The following is an 11,521-nucleotide window of genomic DNA, read 5'->3' as shown; positions in this document are numbered from 1 at the left end:
CAAAACAAAAAACATAATAGTTTCCAAATAAGGGTTTAAAAGCAACATCAGTTTCCTAGATCTATGTGCGCACAGGGAGTTTAGTTGAGAGGAACATCCATAGCTCTAAGGCTATGTCACTCTCGGGTGAAGCTAGTCAATATCTCAATGAAAATTCGCTTCAAACAGAGAGCAGGGAACAATGTTCCTCAACTCCGTCAATGACCAGCTCGCAAGCCCGATCCATTGACCATATCATAATATCAGCATAAGCATTCACAACAACATTTGTCTCAACAATTTCCAATTCCAAAGAACTTTGATAAAACTGTCTTACACCAAAAAGTAGTCTGGCCAGACCCTTTAAGGGATTGTTACTACTCGCCAACAAGACGCTTCAAGAGCCGTGATCGATTCGCAACTATCAACTAGAAAGGTTCCTCGATGATGTCGCCTCCTGAAGCATAACAAACATAATATCACAAAAAGGCGTTCGATGCTACTATACTAGGTTCATATAGCTCATTGCATCTCCTCCTAAGACCGTAACTTAGTTCAAGCTTCTGTTCTAATACATCTAATCATAAAAGAATTGTGCATGTTCGAACTCAAACCACAATAGGCCATCAAGGCGACATGCTCTAAAATTCATTAATATTTTCTAAAGATTATCCACCTTCAGAATTCTTTTTATTTTCCAATTAAACACCAATATGTACCTTTAACCCCAACATCGAAAATCCTCAAAGAATCTGATAATCCCTTCATGAATATCAAACTATTCAACAACACAACCAATATTTATCCCACCATGAATGATTTTCACAAGAAGAACCTAATTCAATCATGAATATCAAAATACTTAATATTTCATCAATATACCACATTTTTCAACAAAAATTCATATCTCAATGTAATGTATCCTATCTCTTCAAATTGAATCTACCATCTTTATTCTCAAATAGAGATTTTCATTTTGCCTCAAAGATAGGTACTCTAACTTACAATCCACAATACTCCAAGAATCTAGCAATAATCAACACATTTTCCATGAATTTCCAATTTAATAACTCATCTACTAATTCATACACATTCCAAGATTCAACAACATTTAGGGTTTAACACATGAATGAAAGATTGTGCAAGGGAAAGTATATGAATGAGAGCATGATTATTAAGGAAAAGCAAAAGAAAGAGATTAAGAAGGATTACCTTCTGCTTGCAGCAACAAGAAACGAAACAATTTCAGGTTCAATGTTCTCTTTTCGGCTTGAATTTGATGTTTAATCAACAGGACCAAAACTCACTCAATCTTCCCAAATCGGCAGAACCAACACAAGGGAGGAAGATTTCGGCTTGATATTTGCCCCAAAAGAAACAACTATAGAGTGTTGATTGTATTTTGTAAAAACTGTTTGCTTCCTCACGAAAAATCAGTAATTCAATTTAATTGATGTGTCTTGAATCTTCAAGAATGAAAAAGAATTGGTTATAATGATATAGAAACACATAGAGTGAGGAAAGGGATAAGTTTGTTCTATATTTGAAAAAATAGACAAGGTGTAACACCCCGATATTTTCCCGATATTTTCTTTCCGATATAGTTAATAATTCACTAGTAATATTATTTCTATATATATATATATATATATATATATATATATATATATATATATATATATATATATATATATATATATATATATATATATATATATATATATTATTGGGCTTGGTCATGAGAATTGCAATACTTTTTGGCAATTAGAATTATTTGGGTCCAAACTTTTCCTTAACCCATCTTTTATTTTCACAAAAAAAAAGAAGAAAATAGGAGGGAAGGTGGCCGGTCCTATGGGACTCTTGGTGGAGCTTGTAACTCCCTTAGGGAAATGAAGGATCAAGGCATTAATCCCATATAATTAACCCTTCTTAATTCCTTAATCATTTTCATTTTGACATCCTTTCATTTCTAAAGTTTCCCAGCAGGACAAAAACAAAAAAACATATCCTCTCAAAATTCCTCCTAATCCACATTCCTAACTCCATTACTCTTCATCATTTGGTGTTTTCCTTTACAATTGTAAGTGTAATTCTTAATCTATGTTGATTCTTAAGTTTTAATTTAAAATTCTATGATTATTATATGTGTTATCTTATAATTCATGTTTAATTTATGAAGTTAAAATTTCATGTATGATTTTGGGATGTAATTTTCTATCTAAATTGATGAAGAATGTTTCTTATTAGAGTTTTTAGATATGCATATATGTGAAGAATAGGATTGGTTTGTGTGATGGGTGATCTTGAAATTTATATATAAATATGAATATTCATGTAAAAAAAATGTGTATTTATTTTTTATATTTGGTGGAAAAGTTATTTATTTTATTGGCTAATATGAGAAATTTATAATTTTGCTAGAGATAAAAAAAATATACAAATATGTATAAAGAAATTATTGTTGAACAATGAATTTAATCTCAAAGATGCTTCATAAGAATTATATAAATTTGGTCATTAATATTTGATAGGCAATGTACCATTTGGAATTCATTTGTTGATGAATTTTAGTGAATCCCGTAGGGTTAGAAAAATGGTAAAAAAATCTGTTTTTGGGATACTTTTTGGCTTGAAAATAGGTTAAAAATACTTAGAGTACATTACGAATTAAAAAAATTGGTATCCGGGGGTTTTGACGCCTTCCGGACGCCACGGTGAAGTTGGAATTTCAGTTTGGCAGTGTTAACATACTGTTCTGGACAGAATACTAAATCTGAATTTTATTTGATGTTATGTTGTGATGAAGTATGTTGTGTGATCATGAATTGTTTGCAAGTGTGGCTTGATGTTAGATGTGTGTGTGTGTGTGTGCCTTGGTTGTGGTTTGAGAAAGTGTGAATATATGCTTATTCCCGTATGTACGATTGAATCGTGTAGGAAGTCGATTCGTGACGGGAAGTTGATAGGTTCATTTAAGATTTGCTTTTTGCTTTCTTAAGGTACGTACACGCAGTAAAATTTTATACATCGTGGATTGGTTGTTATAAAGGAATAATAATATATTGAATAAAGTGTGAAGGTGATGTTATGCTTTCTTATTCAAGAGATATAATTTCAATAACTTGATGAGTAGAGGTAGTATGACCTCACTAACTTTAAAGTAGACGTAGTATGACGTCGATTGGTGGAAAGATTTTACTCGCGGTTTGTGGGGGCATTATGAGCCACCGCGGGGGTATGCATACTTAACCATAGGCACCGAAGTAAGGCGTGTTGCCTATGGTAGAGACTTGATTAGAGGTTAGCTCCCCCTAATGTATTGTCTTACTCCGGAAGTTTGTGGTTTGGTTCGGCAGTATGGCCGGAAAAGTACAGCAGTATGGCTGACTGACTCAATGAATCATTTGAAATTTATTAAAAAGTAAATATTGAACTGTAGCCGACGTATGGTAAGTTGCCACTGTGCTTTATGCTATAATGTTAATGTTAATGTTATATGAGATGTTTTTGCTGACATGTACCTTTGATCTTAACGATCCTGCGATGATGTTGTTTTTCCTTTTGAGGTTAATAACTAGCAGTGAGTTAAGTTGCAGGCTGGGGAGTGAGGATTACATCTGAAGAATAAAAGAGATAGAGTACGGAAGGATTTTAATTTCGAACTTTATTAGCTTTTTAGAAATGGATTTATTCAAGAGGCGACTTCGCTCTCGAGATGTACTCCTTGGACTTTTGGTTTCATATCTTTTATCCGCTGCTAAGACTATGATATCACTAATTAATCTACAATAACTCTAGTAGAACTCGATCCGCAAGTTTTAACTTTAAAAATTTCATTTTCTCGTGCCTTTATGACATCTTGGTTTAACTCGGGTCCTGCTTGGTTTTCTTTTAAAATATAAAAAAAATCTCTCTTTTAACGATCCGAGTTTTTCCGGGATGTTACACAAGGATTAAAGATGAAGGTTGTTTCCTTACCAAATTTCAGAGAATACATTGCTAGCATCGAGAAGAAGGACGCCGGTTAGGATTGTAGAACCACCGTAAGGAGTGGTGTTCGTGGCTTTGGTGAGGTCTGGGTCTGCTGCCCGATTCTGCTGCACAGAGAGGAAGGAAAGGGAAAAGGCGATTTTAAATCAAGAGAAAGAGGATGAAGGTTCTGCTTGCGAAAATCAATCGAGAATTGAGGATGAATCTTGCTTGTGGCATTCAAAGTCTCAAAGGAATGAGCAAGGATGAAGGTTGGCTGGTTTCAGGGTTTAACAAGGTGAGAGAGGGAGAAAGGGTTTAGGATTTGAGAAGAGAGGAGAAATGAAGAAGATGATGAATAGATAAATGCGTGAAACTGGTTTCTAATTTCATAATTTCTTTTTCTTTTTTTTAAAGAAAAGGAAAAGAAAAGAAGAAGTCAAATTAAGAATATTTTTATGTCATGTGTATTTAGGATCATTCTCGCACTAATAATTCTCTTAAACTTACTCGTCTTAAAATATTAATTTTCACGAATGTTACGGCTCGTTCCCTTGATAAAAAAAATCAAGGTTTTGGCAAGTGATTCCCTTTGGATCAGGAAGATTTTTACAGATGATCATCTCTAACTTTAATTGTTTGTGATGTTATTGTCTTGTTGGTTTTATGAGTTTGAGGTGTCCTTTTCTTGCTCCTCTGCACATGAAGAGTGATGCTTGATACCCATTCTAAAATGTGAGCTAAGTATTCATACTATTCTGTATTATTTTGTAGAACAATTAGTTAAAAGACTTAAGTCCTTGATTAGTGATTCGTCAAAAGCTTAAGTGCTGGTGGAGGCTTGTCTTTACTATCTTGTCAAGTTATGCAATAAAGGGTGTTTGAGAAGATGGTTGCTCCTGTAAAATACAACAATGGGATTAGCAAGGCCCGGAATGTTTTTCCGGCGACTCACTCCAACGCCCAAGTCAGTATCAGTATAAGTCAAGTTTGCTTAATAGGTCCGCCCAGGAGCACTGTGTTTATCTATTAACAATTGCTATGTTGAATATCAAACAAGACAATTATCCTTACTTCAGGTTTATAACAATAGCATTAATATCTTTCTGAAAATCAAAGTGGGTCCTTAAAATTCAGTTGTAATAACTCCTTAGCAATAAATTACTTTGAGTTCTTTTGTCTTTCTCTTTTAATGGTAGAAATTAGTTACTCATTTATGTGCTTCTTGATAAGTATTTATAGCCTATCATAATACATGTTAAACATTGTTCTATTATTTCATCAATCCCTAAAATTCTCTGCATGCCCCTGTGCTTATCTTGGACGTGTCAATCCTTCCATTATTCTATTGGATTTTTATTTATTTTCTATTACATTCTTTGCTTCTCCTTTGAACATGTGTCCCACTATCTCATAATGCCCCTTTATAATGGACAAGTGTTCTCTAGCCGCACGTGAGCCTCCCATGTACTAATATTATTACATACGTACAATGTCATCTTGACCTTCCCACATGAATGTTGCCAGATGACTGTCTGATCTTTACAATTCTTCCTAGATTAATCTAACCTTCCCAGATGATCTTCTATCATAATTACTCATGGTTAATCTTATACACACACATTTTTCCCTCCCAGACCTATAAATTCTATCTCAAGAATTTGTGGGTCTGTCTTTTAAGTTGAACTCAGAAGCTTTCACTTTCCAGAATATTTCTAAGAATCAAGCAAACTTTCCTTCATTGTTCTTTCATCTTCAGTGTCTGGCACAGGTTTGAACTGACTGTCTCTACTCTCGAACATTCTTGTAATATCCATTTTTCTGGGACATTTGGAAGCAAATCTTCATTTTTTAAATTTCTGGCAACATGTAAAATCTGGGTACTTTTGTTCCTTCCCTTTTTCTAGGAAAGTTTAGAAACTCCTTTTATCAATTTTTCTAACCGTTTTCTATTTGGTGTAATTTTTGGAAAATAGTTCAACACGCTTCGGCTGCTGCAGTATTTTTTCATCATTATCCCTACTTGACTGCACTAACATTTAATGCACATCCAATCATTGTTCCCCACACCCAAGAATTTGAATTTTTGGTGGTTCCATCTTGACGGTTGATCTCCCTTCTCAATTTACTCTTGTTTCTTGGCGGTTGATCTTCCTCTTTTATATTCCCTAATGATTTCCCTGCCTATAAATATTCTTATTCTTGCATTTATTTCGATTTATGCTTTCTTCAAATCCTAATTACTTTCAAACATTCCTTGATTTAATTCTCTGTAAATTACTTTGCGAATCTTTGTCTTCAATTTATTTTCACATTAATTTTAATCATGGTTTCCTCAAAGACTTTAGAGAATATTTTTATTCCAACTTGTATATACCATTTTGCTTTCAGTATACGTTTTCCCCTTCACCCATTCTTCTCCCAGATTCTTTGTCATTTTCATCTTTCTCTCAACCAACTTCTTCCTCAAGCTACTAGGAAGATTATGTCCTTTATTTGGACTTGTAAATATATGAAACTTCCTTTGACTCTTAATCTTTTTAAGAGTCTCTTTAAGTTAGATGAAAATAAAAATAAACCTTTTATTACATTTTCTTCAATAAACGGGGCCATGGTCGTCTACCCGGAACTCAACGACCTCAAGGAGTACAACGATAAAATCATCCGGGTCAAAGTGCCCAAGACGCCTAGCCACCCCTTCAGATACATGCCTCCAGTCTTATGGAGTAAATTCAAAACCAGAGAAACTCTGGGGCTGGACGAGATTCTCCACCTTTCTCGAAGACAAAGGCATGCTTTTTTGTATTTTATCAAGCCTAAAGATAAAAATCTGCCTTCTGGATGGATTCCCCATGCTGCGATATTCCAGCATGACATATGTGTTGTCTCTGGTGAAGATATCTTCCTGTTTGACCCCTGGTATGATATCAACCTCTTTTATTTGCCTGATGATGATTTGATTTTTTTTATTGATATATTTTTTTCTCAAGCTTTCTCTTGCTTATTCTCTCAGATCAAGTAGGCAGTTTAGTTCCTTGGAAAACTCTAGGTATTTCTCCTCATGGGAAATACTACAAACCTCTTCCTCATTCTCCATGGGCTGACAACACAGCTAACAAACATCTATACATGATGTGTGTTAGTTGTCCTCCTGTCCCCATTAAAAATTATAAGCAGCAAAGGATTGCTGCGTTTTATTATGACCCGTTGGGTCCATCTAAGGTTCCCAGATGGAGGAGGAGCGACATATGCCCAGAAAACACTTCTTACTATCTCAGGCGAGGGCAGGGTCCTCTTCCTCCCGCCAAAAAAGAGTACAGGGATCCTGAGACCTGGGTTGATCCTCATACAAATGTCTTTCAGGTCTTAAAACCCTTTGTTAGAGGTGGTTCAAGAAAGGGAAAATCTGGGGGCCCTGCTGCTGCTACTGACCAAGCTGGCCCTTCAAACAAGGGTCCTATAAAGAAGAAAAGGAGCCTGAAGAAGGAGAAAGAGGCTGACGTTTCTTCTTTCCAATCCTGGAAAGGTGATGATCTACCTCTTCTGGTTACTCTTTGTGCTTATCTACCTCCTGGGAGCTCACAAGTTATTATGTTGCTACTAGATCTAGACTTAGGTGATTGTTTTCTTATTGAATGAAATTTCATTCATCACCATTTATATTTCCTTGATATCTGACTTGTCTACCTTTTTACAGCAACTGCCAGCACTGTTGCTGCTAAAGTTGTTCCTGTTGAGGATGTTCCTCTGGAGCCTATACAAGAGAAGGTGGTTGAGGAATCTAAAACCACTCTTGAATCTCCATCTGGGGTTTAAGAAGTTGTTGAGGATGTGAACTCTCCATCTCCATTTGCTTCTCCTGTGTACTCCAACATATTCTCCTTCCCAACTGGTGACGTTGTGGATCAATTTCTTCAGGGAGCTAGTACAGGTATTAATTTTTACTTTCAACTCTCATCAAGTTACTTATGACCTTCTAATATCTTTTCCAGCTAGATTTCATTTTCATTCACCATTATTTATTTATTTTTTTATTTATTATTTTATTATTATTATTATTATTATTATTATTATTATTATTATTATTATTATTATTATTATTATTATTATTATTATTATTATTATTATTATTATTATTATTATTATTCTGTTGCTGAACCCTCTGTCTCATTGGTTGAGGTACCCATGGTCCCAGCTGATGCTACTGCGGACTTTGTGGACCCTCCTGCCATCTCTTCCCTCTAGGTTGAGGTTGCAGTTGAAGAAACATTTATCCCAGAAACTGATGCTGAGACCCAATCTGTATATACCAATCTTCCAGCTGCTGTTGCTGAGGATATTGTTGGTGAGAGTCCCTCCCATGACTCACAATATGTCATGGAAGGTGAAGCTGAAACTGAGAAAGTCCTCCTAATTTCACCTATTAGAAATCTAGTAAGTGAGGACCCTAGTTCTACTGAAGTTGTTCCAGTTGAAGGTATTCCCCTCTCTCTCTTTCCCTTCCCCCCCTTTTTTTTATTTCCTTTATTTCAATATTCACTTGTATTTTCATTGCCAGAAACACAAAACATAAATATGAAATAGACTACATTTAATAAAGCTTAATTATAAGTTTATTAAGCTGATTGGGGTTATCAAGTAAGTTAATTCGAGTAATAATATTATTATTCTGATAATATTGACTCAAGTATTTTATTTGTTAACATTTTCAAGAAAGAGGTATATTTTATTTAATGTATAAAATTCGTATAAAGAATACTTCGATAAAAGTGTATTTTGATTATATTTTATTAATTGATTACTATCTTATTTTTATAAAAATAAATTTAAATAAAGTATTGAAAAATAGATTCCTAAATGAAATCCAAATTCATACTACCCATTTACTTATTTCATAAATCGTCTATTATACCCTTACAGCATGTCTTATATAAGACTGTTTTACGATAAGACGACTTTAATAGAATTTAACGGGTCAAAGCTAAAAATAAACCCATTTTACCATCTATAAACCGACATACCTCTTCCCTCACATTGAAATTCAATCGACACACTCCTTGCCCTCACACTCAAAACCAACACGCCTCACTTCCTCACCCTCTTCCCCACGGCTGTTTCTCCCTCCTCAACAGCCCTTGCTCATTTTCTCCTCCACCAGCAGCTGCCTCCTCCTCCACAAGCAGCAACCGACACCTCCCTGTCCTCCAGAAGTAGCAGGCGGCATCAACTAGCCGTGATCCACCCACCTAGCAGCAACAACTGCTGCTTTGTGCCTCCAAACAGCAACAAGCTGTTGTGATGCTAGCCCCACGCAGCCTTCCTTCACCATCACACACGGTGGGCCGCACCACCATACTAACTCCTTCCTCTTCCTTCAATGGTGATTGAGGTAATCCACAAACTATTCTATTTAAAGTATTAATTTAATGTTTTAAGGTAGTTTGGTATTTGTGGATTCAATTTGGATCTTTGATTTAAATTTAGGTATCAACTTGAATTTAAGATGATTATATGGATTTAATTAGTAATTGAGTTGTTTTTAGTGTTGATTAGAATTGGTTATTTGGGTTATTTGAGTTCTAGTATCAAATTGAGTATTTGGGATTCTGAAATTTCAGTTCATAAACCAAACTTTCTGTTTTGGCCATTTTGGGGATGGTTCTGATTGTTTTTGGGTTCTTATGTCTTCTTGAGATTTGTAGAACTTTGAGTCTTGGTCGTGTGGACACTTGAATCACCCCGAGATGAGTTCGTATGAGGAAGTCACGTCCAAAATACTAGTAGACTGTCATAAAGATCGACAATGAGGTTCCGTTTTGTTTTGTCCGAATTTGTGTTGCTGTTTTTAAATAGTTAGAGCCGTTTTGGGGTTTTGGTGTCTTCATGATATTTGTAGAGCTTCGAGTTGCGATCACGTGGACACTTGAATCGCTCCAAAATGAGTTTATATGAGAGAGTTATGTTCAAAATAGTGAAATACTAGCAGGCTGTCTTAAAAATCCATAACGAAACTTCTGTTTTGGCTATTTTGGGATCGTTTTAATTGTTTCTGGGTTTTTTAATAAGAATAGTAGAGCTCTGAGTAATGGTCGCGTAGCCACTTAAATCGTCTCATTTGGTTTCAGTATGAGTGAGTTATGCCTGTTTTAGTAAGGGGTGTCCTAAAACCATTACGGGATTCCTAATTAGATGAGTTTTGTTGATTGAGACTAGCTGTTGGATATGTATATTTAGCTGCTGAATTATTGTTAGGAACTAAGAGTTGTGACAAGTTATGATAATGGTGAATAATTGAATAGATTGATACTCTTAAATATAATACCAGATACTTGTGAAACAATTTGTGGGAATGGATTCGTAGTATCTTGATGGTGTATAGGTAGTGGTGAGGATTTGGATTTGAATGTTGTTAATGATAATTATAGGTCAAAGTGGTGATAGAACTTAAATGTGGAATTATTAATTAGTATGAATTTACGAAGATTAGGATATCGATAGGATATTGAATGTAGAAAGTTTATGGAAACTTGATGTTCTTAAATGTTAGTTGATTCATATGAATTTGCTAGTGGTGGATAGTTCTTTGTTGTAGCTATTTATTTAATAGTTGGGTAGTTGTAAGTGTTGGATATAACCCTTGATTTTATATGATTGATTATTCTCGAAAGTATCAGGGTTCATGTGAAAGTTATTAGTTGAATGGATAAATTAGTTGTGTTCTTCATTTAGGATAGCTGGTTAATCTTATTTAGTTTCTTGGTTTGAGTTAAATGAACTAGAAGTGTTTGAATTGGAAATACAAAGGAAATTGTGGAGACGTATGATCGTTACAAGGTTATAAGCTAGTCTTAAACAAGGTTATATATATTTTTATATATATGTTGGGGTTAGAATTAGAACTTGCGCAATCTTTGAAATTAGAATTATTAGAATAGAAGATGGAACTAAGATGCGATCATAGGAGAAGATACAATGAGTTATATGAACCTAGTTTGTAGTATCGAACGCTTTGTTGTGATGTTATGTTTGTTATGCTCCAGGAGACGACATCATCGAGGAACCTTTCTAGTGATCGTGGAGAAACAGACTTCGCTTCTTGAAGCGTTATTGGTGAGTAGTAGCAGTCCCTTAAAGGGTCTGGCCAGACTACTTTCTTGAATATAAACTTTTTACTAAAGCTCTTTTGAATTGGATATTGTTGAGACAAATATTGTTGTGAATGCTTATGCTGATATTATGATATGGTCAATGGATCGGGCTTGCGAGCTGGTCATTGACGGAGTTGAGGAACACTGTTCCCTGCTCCCTATTTTTGAAGCGAATTGTCATTGAGATATTGACTAGCTTCACCCGAGAGCGACATAGCCTTAGAGCTATGGGGCACCTCTCAAACTAGACTCACTGTGCACACATAGATATAGGAAACTGATGTTGCTTTTAAACCATTGTTTTGAATTGCTGTGTTTAATTGTTTTGGATTGTTGCTTCTCACTCAGTTTAATCTGATTCCTTGTTGTTTCCATCTTTTAGCTGATTACAGATCGGATCCGGTCGGGAATAATCGGGTTAG

Source organism: Amaranthus tricolor, chromosome 8 (genome assembly GCF_026212465.1).
Source record: "Amaranthus tricolor cultivar Red isolate AtriRed21 chromosome 8, ASM2621246v1, whole genome shotgun sequence".
Classification (NCBI taxonomy): Eukaryota; Viridiplantae; Streptophyta; class Magnoliopsida; order Caryophyllales; family Amaranthaceae; genus Amaranthus; species Amaranthus tricolor.
The sequence above is the reverse complement of the archived record's forward strand: the minus strand, read 5'-3'. Positions refer to the sequence as shown.